The 19,957-nt window shown below is 41.3% G+C and overlaps 1 long non-coding RNA gene across 1 annotated transcript in view; it reads right to left on the bottom strand.

Moving 5' to 3' along the window:
* Positions 1-3,771: 3,771 nt before the first annotated feature.
* LOC115089568 overlaps positions 3,772-19,957 on the bottom strand; it is a 61,331-nt gene continuing 45,145 nt past the window's right edge. The window contains exon 3 of the long non-coding RNA XR_003856170.1: positions 3,772-3,962. This is a non-coding gene — a long non-coding RNA (uncharacterized LOC115089568). The remainder of the gene's footprint in view (positions 3,963-19,957) is intronic.

The raw sequence follows: 19,957 nt of genomic DNA on the forward strand, positions 1-19,957 counted from the left end.
AAGCAGTATGGGTCTGATAGAAATAGATTATACATACAGAGCTACTACCACAGGCCTCCAGGCAGGCATAGATAACATCAACAGACCCAAATATTCAAAAGTGCTAAATATGAAAATGAACAGCCAGAATCAGTCTTCATCTTTAAACTTGGATAAGCATTCAGGTGAAGATAAGAGATGAGGGATAATCCATCAGCACGCTTGGAGAAAGAAGCAACATAACTTTGCAGAACAAGTGAAAACACGTTTTAAAAGAGCTGGACCAAACAAACAAGGAAAACAGCAAATACAGCAAGAAATAAAAAAATTACTTCAGCAAGTACATGTGGATCAAAACCTGACACAGAAATGGCTAAAGAGGGGTGAACTTAAACCTGTAGATAAGAGATTGATAATTATAGCACAGGACACAGTAGTCTACAAACAAGATGGTTCACAGCCAGCACAGCAAAAAAAGATAAAACGTATAAATATAGATTCTGTGAAACAGAACTGGAAATGGTTACACGTCTTGTCATTTGGTGTGATGTGCTGATGTCAGAAAGTCTGTAACAAAAAGGAACAATAAGGTGGCACCTGGAAAATGTATAAACACTGTAACAACACCGTGCCAGAAAAACATTGGGATCATGACCCTAGCGACTGCAGAGAATGATGGCATTCTCATTTCAATAGATTCAAATGCTTGATGCAAGACAACCGGAGCTGGTGGTAAAGGAAGATAGTACAAGAACGGCATTGCTACAAGACATGTCAGCACCAACACACTATTCTGTACAGTGTACGGCTCATTTAAAACTAATCAGAGAAAGTTCTTTTTCACTCAACGCACAATTAAACTCTGGAATTTGTTGCCAGAGGATGTGATTAGTGTAGCTGGGTTTAAAAAAGGATTGGATAAGTTCTTGGAGGAGAAGTCCATTACCTGCTATTAATTAAGTTGACTTAGAAAATAGCCACTGCTATTACTAGCAATGGTAACATGGAATAGACTTAGTTTTTGGGCACTTGCCAGGTTCTTATGGCCTGGATTGGCCACTGTTGGAAGCAGGATGCTGGGCTTGATGGACCCTTGGTCTGACCCAGTATGGCATGTTCTTATGTTCTTATGAACATTTAAGGACCAAAGGAGACAATCAGAGACCAAGAAAATGTGACAGAAAGATGCAGACACAGTCCTAATTGTAATGGCCACCTCTGGCCTGATTAAAAAGAACTTCCAACTGCACCTTGATATGATGCATATACATATTACATATGTAATCCCCTCTTGGGACCCATTGGTGAGCTAAGTACCAGTCTCTCGTGGGGTCACAAAAAATAAAAATAGTCAATCAGCTGGTGTAGTGGAGCTGACATAAAGGCAAGAGTAATATTTATTAAGGCATATAGGGAAAATGTCACAAAACACTTCTTTCTTTTCTGTGACCCCCCTTCTGACTGCATCCCAACTTCTTCCAAGGATTGACTGATGCCTTTTGCAAACCCATACCTTGGGATAAAGGAGGGTCTCACGCAAAAGGTATCTTCAATCAAACAAAATTTTCATTTCTGGGGTTTCCAGAAGTCAGAATGAAACAAATACTAAAAATTCACTGATTCTATCAGGGTTCATAGGATCACAGCATTGATTAGCAACAATCTCAACAGCAACAACAAAACACTCTTCCTCCAAATCTTCATTCAAAAGGCAAGGTCCCAAAAATACCTTCCCATCTCCCTCAGTCCAGAAGAGTTGCAGAACTCGCACCTATTCACTGAATTCTTCTCCATCTTCCCCAGAAATACAGCTCGCTCTCTTCCCATAGGCTTTCCACAAGGTTGCTATGGTGCATGTTCCTCCTGGATTGTCATCAGACACCTTGTAGCAGCCCTGCAATGGATCACTGGTCTTGCATGCCTGGCATTACTGGACAATGTAGATACGATGAGTTGAGTTCTCATCACTGGAAAGAACCCAGACATATATAAGGGACGATCATCAAGAGCTACAGATGTGCTGCGCAGGAAGAAAAGGTGCAGTTGATGAGGAAGAAAACACAGCAGGATTCTGGGCATTGTAATTCCAGAAGCGTGGGGCAGAGATTCAGCACTGGGAAAATGCAATGATTGTGTACAGGTGGAACAAAAGCCCTGGGAGAAGGTGGAACATGGCAGATGTTGAGGAAGCCAGAGTGCTGTCAGGAAGATCATGCAGCTGGAGGAGACTGGTCAGACAGGACTGGGGTGAGGGCAAAGTCACAATTACCATGAGATCAAGGACCCCAAAGGATGCCGGTACATGCGTAAGTGATTTCTTCTTGGTCATTTCTGTCTTTTTTTTTTTTGGCCAGAAACTTCAAAGCATGAGCTATGAAAAACATGATTTGAAGTGGTGAAACAAGTTGGGTTTTTTTTAGAATATACATTCTCTAACATCTTTTTCTATGAAAGGGAGGAACCTAAAAGTTGTGCCCCAGTTTCCCCAGCTGGAAGCAGCTACCAATAATGCCTTTGCAATTTCAAAGAGTTTGAAGAGTTTTGAGATCCTGGTTGACTAAAAGGTGCTGATTTATTTCATAGGTTAATCACTGCTAAGGGAAGCATAATTTGCTTCTGTTGACACGTGCCCATTGAATTCCATCCTTGGTCAGAGACACTGGGAGGTAGGAGGTGCCCTGTCTGGTCTTCCTGGCAGAAGAGTAATAATTATTGTACTGTGCTGTATGAAGGGGATGACAGACATGAGGAACAGATGGGAAGGTCTTTGGGGAACAGAAAGTTGAAACTGGTGTTATGGAATCTCTTTCTGCCTCTGTGACTATCTTGTCATGTTCCTGTGTTGTTGCCTGAGCCTCCAGTCACATGCTTCCTTCAGAGGGAGCTAGAGGAAAGCCCGTTATTCACTGCCTGTTTCTCAAAGCAAAAGCAGGACTACAAGTCCCAGAACACTCTGGGTGTAATTTGCAATCCTGGACAAGAAGGGGACTTGCACAGTTACATTTAGGAAGGAAAAGATCTAGCTCTCTTCTAATACTTGTCTGTAAGACTAGACCCACTGAGCAAGGGTTACATTTAAAACAAATTTAAGAAAGATGAACCACTGAGATGTGGAATTTGTTCGGTGAGGATGTGATCAAGGTTATTAGTATAACTCACGTTAAAAGAGGTTTGGGCAAGTTTCTGGAGGACAGGCCCAGAAAGATACTGTAAATAATATTTACCTTTGAACTGTTTTATTGCATGTTATTATATATTTTTGCTGTCTATTGTATGTACCATCTGCTTTAGAGCCAGATAGGGTAAGGCAGAATTTAAATTTATAAATAATAGCCATAATAATAATAATTAACCAGGTAGACATGTTAAATGCCACCTCTTATTTCTGTGAATGATCAACAGGGGCTTGATCTTCCTGTTAGTATCTGCCAGGTACTTTTGAGTGACCCAGATTGGCTACTGTGGCAAACAGGATGCTGGGCTGGGTGGACCATTGGTCTGACCCTGCAAGGTGGTATTTATGCCTTGATGAGCTCAGAGAGACCCTCTCCCTGTGGCATAAAACATACTGGGTGATTAAACTTTCACATGTAGTTGAGTTATGATGAGGATCAGCACAGCTTCGTCCTGGTTTACAAAGATTCAGAATGGTGGCAGGGAATAAGTAGGGGGAGCTTTGGAAAACTGCGAACACAGATCTCTGCAGGGATGAAAGAGAAATCAGAATGAAATAAGGATCAATAATTTTATTTCTTTTACATTCCAACTGAATTATGCAAAACAATGTGCTATTACAAAGAATGTAGATGGGAGTGGGGAGAAAAGAATGAGCTTAGTTGAAGTCCCCAAGGCACAAACAGCTGCTGTTTCTTTCTGAGGTCTGTGATTTTGTGCTCCATGGTCTCTGCTTCATGAGGAAAAGGCTTTAGTGTTCTGGGTTCTGGTCCTCTCTCTTTGTATTTCTTACACTTTCTCTGTTTCTGCTGTTAAAGATGAGAAAGTACATCTATAAATAACATTCACTCTGCTGTATAATGACTATACCTGACAATATGTAATCAGTCTTTTTACAAAGTTTCTATTACTTCATGCTTAATATTTTAGAATTTACTGATAAAATCCCTGCTACTCTGTTGCAGGAGTACTAGAGTTCAACCATAAAACCTACACAACGATGGCTGGTTTTTTTTGTGTATATTATAAAATTGTTCAATTCTTTGCTTTTTGAAATAAACTAAGTATATACATTACAGTCCAGTGGGAAGAGATGAAATCCACCAATGGGAGGAACCGTTTCATTCAGTAGCACTTTGGTATGTGATAGATACACAAAACTCATAATGATTTTCAAAAATGTTGATCCCATGTCATGGAATAAACAGTTGATTGAATATATTGCAGGAGTGTATCTGTATTTCTCTGACCCAAATTCACTTCTTGATGTCAAAGGGAATCTCTTAGCCAGCATATCAATGATCAGTTTGATAATTCAACAATCAAACATTGGCTAATGAAGGCCTTACCAAGGACGGTCATGAAATCCATATTCTCTTCAGATAACAATATAATTGCAATTAACTTCTTAGAAGCCCTAGTTCTTAGCGTAGGTTTTGGCATTGTTCCTTGAAAGGGGGTAGAGATTCATTAGCATAACAGATGCCCCTAGCAGCTGCTTGCCATGTACGGATGTCACCCTGGAGCAGCAGTAGTGAGAAAGCCAAGCTATGACAGATGTGTCAAACCACTCAAATTTAATTTGTAGATGCAGTGAACCTTTTATCTTGTCAGACTGTGCATATGGCACCGGTGCTCTTTTTTCAGGATTCCTTCCATGCCACAAGGATATGGAATGAGTCAGAAGTCCTTATAGAATAGACATAAGAAGCATGACTGGGTCATTTCTAAGATAATTAGAAGACATGAGTGTCATAATAGTAGTTTCAACCAGTGCCGGGGCAATGGCTCCCAAAAGATGAAAGAGGACATATGATCAAGGCCTGGAACAGCAGAAATGATACAAGAGTAGGGTGAAGTGAATAAGGAGAAGAAAAAGAGCAGTAGCTGGCCAAAACCCCAATTGGCACATGGAGGAAGAGAAATGAAGCGATCTTTGTCATTTACAAGCTTATATGGGAAGAAAGAGCAAGAACTGGACTCATATTATCTAGGGCTGATTGATTTTTCACTGTAGGTTTTCATACTGCCTTTCATCTGTCTACTTATCAATTCAATGTACAACAAAACTGCAAGCAAGCCTAGAGTGTAGGGGGCATTGGGTAGTACTTATAGATCCTGTATGGCTACAATCAAGAGATAGTTCAATACAATAAAAATAGACTAACAATAAATACCCCCATAAATGAACTTATACGCAAAGATGGTACGCACAGACATAAAAAAAACCCCCAAACATTTTGGGAACTTATAGATGTTGGGTATTTGGGAGACCCCTGACACATCCAAGAATTCTAATCATTGGTCCCAAGGAGAAACATTGCTTTTCAAACCAAAAAAACAACTTCAAAAATACAGTTGGAATTACAAAAAGTCCATCACAACTCGGGGCAAACATTGTTTCACTTACGGCCCCCTCCTCCCCCAAATGGGACATGAGGATACTTTTCTTTGCTGGGACCAAATCCAATTGAGTTGTAGAACCCAACATAGGCTCTGTTTTATTTGAAGATTTGCATCAGGATTATGGACTTGTAACACCCTTTAGTCTCTAATATATGTAGCCACTGTCCTGTTGGCAAACAGGGCTCAAGAGCTCACTGGGTCTATATTCTGACCCATGATCCAGGGTTCTTTTCCAAACAGGAAGGAAAGGTCGTCTTTCAAGGCCCTTAAGCTTTGCATAGAGGTCTTCTGCTTCTTCTAATACAAGAAACACTGCACAAGTTAACTGTTGTTTAAAAATAAATCATTTTACTGAATGCTTGCTTGATTGCAAATGAAAATGCCACAAAAAGTACACTTCTGAATAGTGCACTTCAATGCAGTAAATAAAGTTCCAGAATAAAAATCAGATACAGCCACTAGCAAACTTACACTCCCAGGAAGTAGGTGCTCTTCATAAGAGACCCTCCCTTGACACTTCCCCAAGAGTACCTGCAAACTGGATGCAGACTCCTTTCCAACAGGAAACTGGAATTGCTGCAGAAACACGTCAGAAACTCCCGTGCTGAGGCTTTTCTTTAAGAAGCAGCTCCGTGAAGTCTTCAACCTGCAAGACCTCTAATGCCCCATAAAGAAAAATCTCTTTCACCAAGACGCTGAAGAAATGTCTCTTGGACAGATGAGTAGTATGGGCCTAACTCCCCTCTTTTTTGGGAATTCCATGGTTCCTTGAAATATCTCAAGAAATCCAGTCTTGGATTCTGAAACAAATCTCCCTAATCCTAAGGGCCTAGGAACCCCCATCCTTGTGGCAACCAGTCACCCTCTCAGGAAAGGAGGCAAGGAAGGACGTTCTTGGAAAGAGAGAACCCCAAAGAAGAACCCAGATCCAAAGGGCTCATGAGTTTCTGCCATGAGTGGTTGAACAAAAAAAGACACCCTACTAGTTATTTAGTTCATGTTAGATTGACCGTCTTTCACTGTTCACCACAAGGTGCTAAACAATAAACAAACATAAATAGCATATCTGTTAAAATTAAACGTAGTGAGGATTAGAACCTGCTCTCATATTTTCCCAATGGTCAGGATGGGATTTGGTAGATAGGTTTTTGCATATCCTGCACCTCCTCAGTTTTTGGGACATCCTTTTTTGGATTGGGTCTTAGTGCTATAAATTGCCACTGAGTCAGTGGGTTAAGAGACACAGGAGAGGGAAAACAAGATTTTAGGGAGAAGAGGCAGGGCTGGTGCAAGAGTATTTCCTGCAGTAGGCAAATCTTTAGGCATGCACCCTTCCCCCTCTTGGCCGCAGCTCCAGCACAGCTCTACCTCCTACTGGTGGCAGTGGCTCTATCATAACATTCCCTACTTTGGCAGAACTGGTTCTGGCACAGCATCCTTCTAGGCCTTGTGCTAGTGGGTTTGCCACCCCTAATAGTTTGTCGCTCCAGGTGACTGCCTAATTTGCACAAGGGAAGCATGAACCCTGAGCAGAAGGTAATGAGATCATCCTGGATAGAGTTACTGCAAGGAAAGACTTGGATAGGTCCTTAAGGCCTAATCAAGTGAAAAAGCTTTTGAGATTAAGAGTTTTGAAGGTTTTGAAAGAGGATTTTTTTGGATCAGCTCCTGACTGAGTGTGAGGATCTCCTGGAGGAAAGAACTGGATCCCTGTTTTTGCATCTTGCACCCAGTTATCAGCAAGGTGGAAGACAGATTGGAGTTGTTTTGAAAGATTTGAGGTTTTTTGAAGTGTTGAGGTTTTTTGAGAGTTGTTTGAAGAATCAACCTATTTTGAAATGGGGGAAAGTTTTTCCAGCAACCCTGGTAGATGTTGGAGTTGAAGGAAAATTTTGCCTACCCTTAATGGGGAAGGCATTTTGGACTAGGACACAGCTAAGAGCAGGAGAGTCATCAAAAGAGGCACTATGGATGGAGAAACCTAATTTTTGTAATTTGTATTTTCCTTATGCTTTTTATGATTTTTTGAATCATTGCAAGCATCCTACATTTCAAGCTTAAGTTAGCCCTTTTATTATTTGAATATCACCTTGGGACTCTGAGCCTTTTTATTCAAGTGTGTCTTAGGATAATCAGACCCCTCTCTGTGAGCATTGAGATATGTGTGAGAGAGACTATGCAGCCTGGAAACCCCAGCCCAGCATCTGGGGCCCTGGAGGCTTAGACCTCTTCTCTACTGGAGAACCCCGGGCCTCATGGCTAAAGTTTGATGTTTTGAGTGTTGTTGCGGATCTGGAAGAGTGAAGACAACCCTGGGACTTTGTTCTGATTCTTTGATTAGGTGGGGCAAAACCAAGAGGGGGGGGGGGTTACACTATATACAATTAAGCAGCATATATTTACAAATATTGCAAAAACAACATATCAAATAACACATAAAATGACAAAATCAATAATCATTCTCTCTCATGGAAATTCATAATCAAATGGGTCTCCTCTCCTGCCCCTACCCTGTCAACCCCAGCCTACTTGTAGACCTGCTCATATAGCCATGCCTTAACCATTTCTCAAAACATCAGATAACTACTTTCTAATTTAATTTCTAGAGAAGGTATTGCATTCCAAGACACTGGCGCAAAACAACTAAAAGCATGCCGACATATTGAAACCAAACAAACTAGAGATGGATTAGATTGTGTACTAGAAAGCTTGATTAGCTGATCTCAAGGACCTTACGGGTTCATAGCAACTAAAGATCTGCAGGATATTTTGGTGTTGCATAATGCAGACATCTAAATAAAAGTAAAATAATTTTAAAATTTAAGAATCTGCATTCAACTGGGACTGTATTCATTTCTAGAGATTGCATCTTCAAAAGGATGTTCCAAAGCATATGGGGAGAATGTAAATATATCAACATGTATACTATAGAGTAAAGGAAGGATAAGAGATATATGAAAGAGACATTGAAATACCTCCAAGGTTACCATGTAGAGGATACGGGCCTCTTGCAAAGGAAAAGAGGCTCTAGAACAAGAGATCATGGGATGAGGGTGAAAAGGGTTACATTCAGGAGTAATTCTAAGGAAATATTTCTTTACAAAGAGGATAGTGGATGCATGGAACAGCCTCCTTGTAGAGGCGGTGGAGTCAAGGACAATATCTGAATTCAAGAAAGCATGGGATAAACACAGAGGATCTCTGAAGGTGTGGTAGGGAATGCAAAGCTGTATAGTAATGGTCAAATCACTGAGTTTTTGGACAATGATGGAAAATTAGATGTGTTGCAGGTGGGGTTTCATAAAGGATATAGTACAAAGAGAGCAATGGTAGCTTTCTTTGTTTGATGAGGTACTTCCCCGCTTAGATGTAAGAGAACCAGTTTTGTTATCACATTAGATTTATCAACTGCCTTTGATTTGGTTGGACCATTCTGTCTTGCTTAGAAGATGTTCAAAATTAGGTATTGTAAATACAGTGTTCAAGTAGATGATGGCCTTCCAGGGGTTAAGGTCTTCATCTAAGGTAGTTAATCAAGGGGTCCACAAAGTTCATCCCTGTTCCCTTTACTTTTTAATATCTTTATATCCCCATTAGGTAAGGTGGTCTTTTGGTTTCATGACAATTATATATGCAGATGATATACACTGATTGCACTGATGAGAAGGGGAGAGAAACTAGGATTGGATGGTTAAAAGAATGTTTGCATTCAGTTACAGATTGGTTGAGGAAAATAACTTGGTTTTGAATTCTAGTAACACCCTGTATTAACTTTGAATTTTCATTAATTGATGATCAAATTGTGCTGCCATCTGAAGTGATGATATATCTGGGAGTTCGATTAGATCCTTTTTTTATCCTTAGAGAATCAGATATTGAATGTGGAAGAAAAGCATATTCATGATTTAAAAAAGGTGACATACGCATTGGTTATATGTCAAATAGATTACTGTGATGCATTACATTTGGGATTATCAGACCAGAAAACTGCAATTAATTGAAAATACTGCAGCACGTCTGATCACAAACAGTCCACATCAGGATCCAGCTGGTCCTTTGCTTAAACAACTGTATTGGTTGCCTATTGACCATTGATGTAAGTTCAGAGGTTTGACTTTGGCATTTTGAATATTGAATGATCCCCTCTGTACCCCATATGTAAAAACAAATTACAGTATTCAGACTCTAAGAAGGGATTTTACATTTATTCTTCAGCTTCCAACAGCAAAGGCATTTAACTGTGCATATTCAAAACTGAGTTTTTTCCACAGCTATTCCAAAATTATGAAATGAGCTATTAGTTATGTTGAGAGAAGGAAGTAATGTCTTAAAATTCCGTAAGGGATTAAAAACCTGGTTAATGTCCCAAAGGTACAAGCTTTTGACAGTTGACCGCATTCCTAGTAGATTGATTAAGGTAGTAACTACTAACTACCACTCTATGCAGGTTACCCTACGCCTTCTGTTTAGGATAGTCACTGACGTTCTGTATAGGTTACACCCTTGAAGAAATATTACACCAAAGTTACCACAGGTTACCCGGGTTCTTCATTTCTCTGTGTTTATCCTACACCCTTTTGAATTTCATACTGTTTTTATCTTCACCATCCTTTATGTGAAAAAAATTATTCCTGACACTGTTTCCGAGTCTACTCCCTTAGATTTTCATATCATGACCCCTCGTTCTACAGCTTCTTTTCCAATGGAAATGGTTTGATTCTTGTGCATTACTGCTGCCTTTTCTGTGTTATATCTCCTCATCACTTTTCTCCTTTCGGGTATACAGATATAGGTCCTCAAGTCTCATCTCAAAAGTTTCAGTGCAAACCCCACACTATTTTGATTTCCATTCTCTGGATTGCCTCTCTCCTTTCTCTATACTTTTTAAGATATGGCCTCCAGTACTGAACAGTACTCCAGGCAGGGTCTCGCCAATGGCCTGTACAGGGTGCATTATCACCTCCTTTTTCCTGCTGGATATGCCTCTATCTGTGTGACACAGCATTCTTCTAGCCTTAGTCACCGCCTTGTCACACACCTTGGCTACTTTTATATCATCAAACAGTATTATCCTGAAGTCTCCTTCCCAGTCCGTGCACATCAATCTCTTGCCCCCCCCCCCCCCCCATCCACCCCATACAGCGCCTTTGAATTTCTGCATCCCATATGCACTTGATCGCTTGTTTTCAGGGGCTGGACCATTCTTGCGCAATGCTCTGCCTGATGCTTTTATGGCAGAGAAGTCTTCGTTAAACTTTGAGCAGCAACCAAAAGCCCACCTTTTTAAACAGGCTTTTATTGACTATCACCCATGATTTGAGGCTAGCGGATTACTGCCGTACTTTCTGATAATTTTTGTTCAGGTATTTTATGTTTTTTCTGCCTTCTGTTTTTGGATGTAGCATCATTTAGGTGTAGGCCAATGCAGCTATGGAATGCATCCCTATCTAGTTTTCAATGTCAGGTCTGTCCTTTTTTTTTTTTTTTTTAAACTCTTTATTTAATGAAGTTTAACTTTTACATATCAAAAAGATTCTTGACAACCAAGTGAAAGATTGCAAAATAATATAGGAAACACATTCATATACAAGTTAGATGGGTAATGACTAGAAAAAAGGGGGGTCTTTAAAGAAATATGCTTTTATAATAATGCATTAATGAGCCCAATACATTGCCTAATCATTAATGCTGGTTAACCTACACTAACATGGATCTTTAACTAACAGCTGACAGCAACTCTGTATTTGATAGCAAACCTTCCAGCTGACTAGGATCATAGAAGATATATTTGTTGCCACTCCACTTAAACTTGATACTTAAAAGGAAAACATAAGGAGGATTAGCGAAGGAGGAATTCTCCCGGATTACTGTGGAAGGCGAGGAAAGGGGGAGGTGCTAACACGGCCCCCCTGAGACCTACAAGCTGCATTACCTGTTTTCCTGCTTGCGCCGATGTCATCCAGGGGCGACTGGCTAAAGCTTAAAGGCCAGCCCCCCTGTGGCGCATCGACGCCGCTGGCACATCGCCGAAGCCGCATGTGCCAAAGGGGCACGCGGCTTTGTTGGAGTTTTTTTACGGGAAATAAGAACTTCTATTAATTTCCATCCGCTCCTCTTAGCAAAGACACAGGAACTGTGAGTAAATATTCTTTTATAATTTCTTGAACTTTTCGCTCCAAACCTCCAATTACCACTCAAGGAGATAGTTATAATAAGGTAGTGGAAAACCGAAGGGACTTGTGGCTAGATAGTGTTAATTTACCTCTAGTATCATGCCCCAGACTAAGAGGAAGGCAAGGATTAGGGAGATAACAACTTCATCTCCCATCTCCGAGCCTTCTCAGCCACAGATCCCAGCTTTTTTCTCACTAGCACCTGTAAAAGATCAGGTGGACAAGTCCGCTAAGGAGACTGGCATAGAGCGGATGCCAGATCCTCTGGCCAAGGCATCTTTAAGTCCCGGAGTCCCTAAGACTCCTCCTCCACCACAAACACTTTCTTCTGACCTTTTGGTGATTAAATCTACAATAGAAGTGATTGGAGAAGGAGACCAAGCTAAAGAGGGCCAAAGTGAATCTATCACTCTGAATGATAACTTATTACAAATATTAAAACCTGAAGAAATTACAATGGATTCTATTTGGTCAGCTATAAAATCGCTGGAAATGGCAACGCTTTAATAAAATTGAGACTGTAATCTCAAAGCTGGATGGAGAGCAACATATAATGGATGAGAAAATAAATAACCTGCAAAGCTGCTATCAAAAATTTACAAAAGTCGAGATACTCTATGATAAAAGGCTTGAGGTTATTGAAAACTCTTTGAAGTATTTAAATTTAAGGGTCTTGAATTTTCCAAGACATGATTTAATTACACCATTAGATATGTTTAAAGAATATCTTAGTGTTGTTTTACAAATGCTTCAAAAATCTATTCCCCCTATTTCAAAAATCTATTATGTTACATCAAAGGGGAGTGATGTAACCTTAGATGGTAAATCACCAGAATCGCAGTTAAATATATCAGAAATTATAGAGGCTACTGCAGAAACTAAAATAACATCCAGGGCGACATTACATGTATCATTTGTTTTCGCATCCGATAGGGATGCTGTATTTCGCATTTACATGAGGAAAAGAATGGAGAAATTTCACGGGGCCCCAATCTGGATATATCCTGACTTATCACGACAGACACAGATGAGGAGAAAGAAATTTCTCGCATTTAAAACCGAGGTAGAAAACTTTGGGGGGAAAATGCTTATAAAATTCCCATGTAAATGCGAGATAACTCGACAAAATCAGAGATATATATTCTATTACACCTCACAACTAAGAGTGTTTTTGGATTCACTAGCCCATGAAGCTTTAGTTTTGGATAATGAGGCAAAGTAGACAGACAGGTGTTTCCTTATTTTTCAATTGTTCATTGAGTTGATTTTCATAGATTTCCTTTATCCGCTTTATGTTCTTCACTATTCTCCTTGTGGATTACTTCATTTATATTTGATATATACAGAATTATTTGTAAATGGAAAAGGACATTAATATGTTAAATTTCTTGATTTCTGTATTGAATTTATTTCAAATGTATACTGAAAAGCATAAATAAAAAAAAGAAAATAAAAAAAGGAAAACGTAAAGCAAAAGTAGTACCCAGAGCTAAAATCCTCTGCACATCATAAGAAACAAATTGCGTCTTTATTCAGTTGTTCTAGCAATGTCAAGAAAAACATATACTGTATTTTATAGCCTAAAAAAAGACAAGACTTAGGACTTAGTATGAAAAAACATTTTTAGGTCCACTCTTTGTCAGGTTCCAAAATGAAAACCACTAATAAGGTTGCCTGAGTCTTAACTTCTAGCTGAGAGTTCTGCAGAAAGGCAGTTAAAGCCACATTATCTGCTGAATTACCTAATATAGAGATATTATTAGTAACAACTCCTCCATCTTTAAAAGCATAAAAACATAAGAAATTGTCATACTGGGTCAAGCCCAGCATCCTGTCTCCATCAGTGGCCAAACCAGGCTACAAGAACCTGGCAAGTACCCAAACATGAAGAACATCCCATGGCCTAACTTCCTTATGCATAAGAAATAAATAATGAATAGAAATAAAAGCTATTATTTATAAGAAATACAAGGTCTATGTTGTCCTCTGTGTCCTTGGTAAACTTTTTATTGCACTACTGATGCCAGTAGTAGCAGAGGCCATTCTCTACGTCAACTTGTTTAATAGCATTTAATGGTCCTCCATGAACTTATCCAAACCTGTTTTAAACCCAGCTACACTAACTGCACTAACCACATCCTCTGGCAACAAATTCCAGAGCTTAATTGTGCATTGAGTGAAAACAAATTTTCTCCAATTAGTTTTAAATGTGCTACTTGCTAACTTCATGGAGTGCACCCTAGTCCTTCTATTATCCGAAAGAGTAAATAACCAATTTACATCTACCCATTCTAGACCTCTCATGATTTTAAAAACCTCTTGATGGACCCTTGGTCTGACCCAGTATGGCATTTTATGTTCTTATATAGCCACTGCCATTAGCAATGGTAACATGGAATAGACTTACGGGCGGATTTTAAAAGCCCTGTTTGCATAAATCCGCCCGGATTAACGCGAGCAGGGCCTTGCGCGCCTATTTTCCATAGGCCGCTGGCGCGCGGAGAACCCCAGGACGCGCGTAGGTCCCGGGGTTTTTGGATGGGGACGTGTCGGGGGTGTGTCGGGGGCGGGGCCGAACGACGCAGCGTTTTGGGGGCGGGAAGCGGCATTTCGGGGGTGGGCCCGGGGGCGTGGTTTCGGGCTGGGGCGTTCCGGGGGCGTGGCCGCGCCCTCCGGAACCGCCCCCGGGTCGGGTCTCGGCGCGCCAGCAGCCCGCTGGCGCGCGTGGATTTACGTCTCCCTTCGGGAGGCGTAAATCCATGGATAAAGGTAGGGGGGGTTTAGATAGGGCCGGGGGGGGTGGGTTAGGTAGAGGAAGGGAGGGGAAGGTGAGGGGAGGGCGAAAGAGAGTTCCCTCCGAGGCCACTCCGATTTCGGAGTGGCCTCGGAGGAACTGGAGGCAGGCTGTGCGGCTCGGCGCGCGCCGGCTGCCCAAAATCGGCAGCCTTGCGCGCGCCGATCCAGGATTTTAGAGGATACGTGCGGCTATGCGCGTATCTTATAAAATCCAGCATACTTTTGTTTGCGCCTGCTGCGCAAACAAAAGTACGCGATCGCGCAGTTTTTAAAAATCTACCCCTTAGTTTTTGGGTACTTGCCAGGTTCTTATGGCCTGGATTGGCCACTGTTGGAAACAGGATGCTGGGCTTGATGGACCCTTGGTCTGACCCAGTATGGCATTTTATGTTCTTTATGTTCTTATGTTCTCTATCATATCCCCTCTCAGCCGTCTCTTCTCCAAGCTGAACAGCCCTAACCTCTTTAGCCTTTCCTCGCAGGACAGCTGTTCCATCCCCTTTATCATTTTGGTCGCCCTTCTCTGTATCTTCTCCAGTGCAACCATATCTTTTTTGAGATGCGGCTGGTGACCAGAACTGTACACGGTACTCAAGGTGAGGTCTCACCATGGAGTGATACAGAAGCATTATAACATTTTCTGTTTTATTCACCATTCCCTTCCTATGATGCCTAGATGTTTTTTCTGGGTGGTAGCTCCTAATATGAAACCTACCATCATGTAACTTCTGCATAGGTTATTTTTCCCTATATGAAACACCTTGCACTTATCCACATTCAATTTCATCTGCCATTTGGATGCTCAATCTTCCAAGATCCTCCTGCAATTTATGACAAATCCGCTTGTGATTTAACTACTCTGAATAATTTTGTATCGTCCACAAATTTGATAACCTCACTCGTTGTATTCCTTTCCAGATCATTTATAAATATATTGAAAAACACCGGTCCAAGTATAGATCCCTGAGGCACTCCACTGTTTACCCTTTTCCACTGAGAAAATTGATCATTTAATCCTACGCTCTGTTTCCTGTCTTTTAACCAGTTGTAATCCACAAAAGGACATCACCTCCTATCCCATGACTTTTTAATTTTTTTAGGAGGCTCTTATGAGGGACTTTGTCAAAAGCCTTCTGAAAATCCAAATACACTATATCTACTGGTTCACCTTTATCCACGTTTATTAACCCCTTCAAAAAAATGGAGCAGATTTGTGAGGCAAGACTTCCCTTGGGTAAATCTATGTTGACTGTGTTCCATTATACCATGTCTTTCTATATGTATAATATTTATATATATATATATATATACTTTCTATATATATAATATTCTACACCCGTCACAATACGGTTTCTGTAAAGAACACAATACCGAAACTCTCCTCATCTCACTCCTTGATCAAATATACATTGGCTTTGATAAAGGACAATCGTTCCTCCTAGCTCTTCTCAACATCTCTGCAGCTTTCGATACTGTAAATCATAATACCCTTCTAAACCGACTATCAGACATAGGAATTACAGGATCAGCTCTTAGATGGTTCGATTCCTTCCTTAGCAATAGAGGCTATAAGGTTAAAATCAATAACAAGGAATCCTCTCACACTAACGCCCCATTCGGAGTCCCGCAGGGCTCCTCCTTATTGCCCACCCTGTTTAACATCTACATACTCCCTCTATGCCACGTACTCTCAAATCTAAAACTCAAATTCTTTATATACGCAGACGATGTCCAAATTTTAATCCCCATATCCAAGTCACTGGACTCAACACTCAAATTATGGAACTCTCACCTGCAAACGATCAACCATCACCTTTCAAGCCTTAACTTGGTGCTCAACACTTCCAAGACAGAACTATTGCTAATTACCCCAGAAGGCACTCCCTTCCATCACCAACTGCAATCTAACATACAAATATCCCACGCTAGAGATCTTGGAGTCATAATTGATAGTCACTTGAACCTAAAGCAATTTATAAAATATACCACAAAGGAGTGCTTCTACAAGCTACAAGTACTTAAAAAACTTAAACCGCTCCTTTTCCATCACGATTTCAGATCTGTCCTCCAAGCCATTCTGTTCTCCAAGATTGACTATTGCAACTCCATCTTGCAAGGTCTCCCGGCTTCTACTATAAAACCCCTCCAGCTGCTCCAAAATGCAGCGGCGAGAATTCTGACGAATACTAATCGGAGAGCGCATATCTTTCCCATTCTAAAAGATCTTCACTGGCTCCCAGTAAACTTCAGGATTCTCCATAAATCACTGACAATTATCCACAAAAATATTCACCATCAGACCCCACTCGATCTTCTACACCCTCTCAAATTGCACTCGACGGCCAGACCCTTAAGGGATGCCTACAAGGGATCCTTACATGTTCCTCCAATCAAAATTGTACACCATTCAAATATAAGAGACAGGACATTCTCTATCACAGGTCCCTCCATCTGGAACGCCATGCCTCCAGACCTCAGGCAGGAAACTTGTCTTCTAACTTTCAAAAAGAAACTAAAGACATGGCTGTTCTACCATGCCTTCCCCACCACTAGCCCAACAGCCTGACCTAGAACTGTTCCATCACTTATGTAAACAAACAATCGCCAATTACGCTCACAAGTCATCATGAGGTCGGCTCCTCGCCTCCTTCTGATACTCTATTGTATATAGTACTTTATCTTCATTCTCCCTTTCTTTTTTTCCTACTCCCAGTTAAGGCTTCCTTGTTATATTGTAACTTTATGCTCCGTTTAATATATCTCTTGTTGATTGGTTGGTTATAGTTACTGCTTAGTTCGATGTAAACCGAGTTGATTTGATTTGTATCAAGAAAGTCGGTATATAAAAGCCTTTAATAAATAAGCAAATAAATAAATAAATAAATAAATATATGCTCTGTGATTTTGATCTTTAGAATAGTTTCCACTATTTTTTCCAGCACTAAAGTCAGGTTCACTGGTCTATAGTTTTCCAGATCACTCCTGGAGCCCTTTTTAAGTATTGGGGTTACATTGGCCATCCTCCAGTCTTCAGGTACAATGGATGATTTTAATGGTGGAAAAGATTCCAAAGGTATTTTTAAATTTTACAATAAAACCTTTTTACCATATCAAGAGACGATATCAAATCCACTTTCAGAAAATTAAGAAATCTAAGATTAAGTCTCCTAGAATAGTTGTCTAGATTTTCAAATTGACAACGTGACCATTCCTTATCTTTAACCATAGACCCTTAACATTGCTGCATTTCCTTATGTTGAGTAATCAAAAGATTAATTTTCTCATCATATATTGTACCTTGAAAGTTTGTTCAAAAGATGCAATTTGTTTTTGGTGAGTTTCAGATTTAGATAAAACAGAATCAGTTTTCCCAGATAGTGAACTGCCATTCCCATAATAGCAAACCACAAAGAATCCATAGTGATCACAGTTGACTTTTTTAAAATTTGAAATAGTAGCCAAAGTCACCGTGGTAGATGTAGTAGCACCACCGGAATCACCTTAAACAGTCTGTCCATACCACGGGAACTTCCCCTCACCAGGAGCAGGGATGATGTACTATCTCCTCAGCCTACTGTACAGATTTAAGCCCAGGAGGAGTCCGAGCATCAGGACACAAAGAGATAGGATCTCCACTAGCAGTGGCACTGAGAGTGCCAAGCTGATCAGCCCTGTTTTTATGTTATTTATTGTATCATTATTTTCTGGATGTCTTGACACCCACCTAGAACTGTGGATTAGCAGGATACACGTCTTTAAAATGCATGACACTGTGCTTCTTTGCATTGAATCCTGCCAAACCTTTGACCATTCGCTACTCCTTCAGGTCTGTCCATTCTATTGCAGATCTTTTTCTTCTAGCTGTAATGGATATGGGGTGTGTGAGTCCTTAGCACTGCGGTATAATTGGCACAGCCTAGAAGGTGAGTCTCTGAGGCCTACACAGGCAGCTGGCGAACACACCCTGTAACAGGACAGTCTGGAGCTTCACCTTTACTAGCTGTCTCCTCCACAGTTTGAGCCCTTGGATTTCAGCTGCCGGCAGGCCTTAGGCAGGTCCCTAGGGCAGAGGTGGTAGTTAGAGTTCAGAGACACACTAGAGACAAAGTAGACAGCAGGTTTTCAGAAGTCAGAGGAGAGGCAAGGTCAGGACAGGCAGTGAGTTAGAATAATTAGGTCCAGGTTAGAGTTCTGGTTCAGGTGGCAGGCAATCATAATCAGGTTCAGGCTAGAGGTCAGGTCCATGTGTCAGGCAATCGTAGTCAGGCCAGGCATGAGGTCAAGATCCAAAGTGGCAATCCAAGGGAGACATGGACACTCAGGAAACACTGGCGATAAGAATGAGGAAAGCAGGCTGGATAGGCTGGGCTGGAAGGTGAGGCAAGGCTGGATGAGGCTGGGCTGGAAGGTGAGACAAGGCAAGATTGGACGAGGCTGGACTGGAAGGCAAGACAAGACAAAGCTGGACTGGAAGACAAGATGAAGCACAAGAATGCTAGAAACACGCACTGCAAGGAATGCAGGAGACCGGTTGCTGAGGTGAAGTAGGGGCGACCCAAGAGGCTTTTTTATAGGGCAGCGAAAGTGATGTCATCTAAGAGTGCCGTGACCTTTTCCCACCATGGCTCCTTTAAATCTGATGATGTCGGGCGTGCGCGTGCCTAGAGGGAAGGCCTGAGGCAGCGGTCCCAGCGGCATCCTTCCACATCTGTAAGGACTGATAGGATCTCACCGGAGAGAAAACTCCCAGTGTTTTGTGGCATCGGGGGTGAGTGCAGTGGCCTGCAGGCCGCCAAACATAACAGTGCCCCCCCCCTTCAAAGCCCCCTCCCCAGTCTTCTGGGCTTGGGTTTCCTAGGAAATCTTTTGTGAACGTCCTGGATTAGTTGGGAGGCCTGAAGATTAGAAGCTGGTTCCCGCACGTTTTCCTCCAAGCCATAGTTTTTCCATAAGAACATAAGAAATTGCCATGCTGGGTCAGACCAAGGGTCCATCGAGCCCAGCATCCTGTTTCCAACAGATGCCAAAACAGGCCACAAGAACCAGGCAATAAGGTACTGCAACTGGTTACAAAACTCTTCGAGAGTCTAAGATTTCCTGGACTTCGAATTGAGTGTCTTCCTCTGCCTCAAAGTCAGTGGTTTGGAGGAGCAGTCTGCTCAGCCAAAAGAGAATGGTATGTTTCAACATTGAGACATGGAATACATCCGTGAACCCTTAAGGACAGTGGTAATCTGAGTTTGTAAGCTATGGAGTCCAGTTGACAATCAACAGGAAAGGGTTCAATGAACTGTGAACTTCATAGAGGGCATCTTGAGTCTCAGGTTTCTGGTACTAAGCCAGACTAAGTCTCCTAGCCGCAGATGAGGTGCCAGATGGCATTTTTTTGTTGGCTTGCTTCTTAGAATGTTCTGCTGCCTTGTTCAGCA

The sequence above is a fragment of the Rhinatrema bivittatum genome, chromosome 4 (genome assembly GCF_901001135.1).
Source record: "Rhinatrema bivittatum chromosome 4, aRhiBiv1.1, whole genome shotgun sequence".
Classification (NCBI taxonomy): domain Eukaryota; kingdom Metazoa; phylum Chordata; class Amphibia; order Gymnophiona; family Rhinatrematidae; genus Rhinatrema; species Rhinatrema bivittatum.